Consider the following 457-nt stretch of genomic DNA (forward strand, 5'->3'; position numbering starts at 1 on the left):
TCTCGATCAACTGCAACCAGTGTAGCATCATCGGCGTAAAGAATGCAGTTAATTTTAGAAGATAATGCCAGTGGAAGGTCATTAATATAGATTAAGAACAAGATAGGGCCTAGTATAGATCCTTGAGGGACGCCATGTTGCATGGGTAGCTTGTAATTGTTATAGTCGAAGGTGCAACAATCGTCCAATTGTCGATAGAAATTATATTATGGCGACTATGAGTCGAAATCTCAAGAAAGGTACAAGTCAAGTAAATTAAATGCAAATGGCGTACTAAATGTTACATTTTTCTAAAATTTCAAATAATTAAGTTGAAACTTACGTATGTAACTAAACATTTTTATTAAAATTTACCTGAAAAAATTATACTTGTCGTTGCTTAGCGGTACGAGGTGTCACATTTTTTTTATTTTGCATACTCTTTGGTTAATAAACAATAATTTTTCTTGTGGGTCAA

Source organism: Photinus pyralis, unplaced genomic scaffold (genome assembly GCF_008802855.1).
Source record: "Photinus pyralis isolate 1611_PpyrPB1 unplaced genomic scaffold, Ppyr1.3 Ppyr1.4_LG6, whole genome shotgun sequence".
In the NCBI taxonomy this organism is placed as follows: Eukaryota; Metazoa; Arthropoda; class Insecta; order Coleoptera; family Lampyridae; genus Photinus; species Photinus pyralis.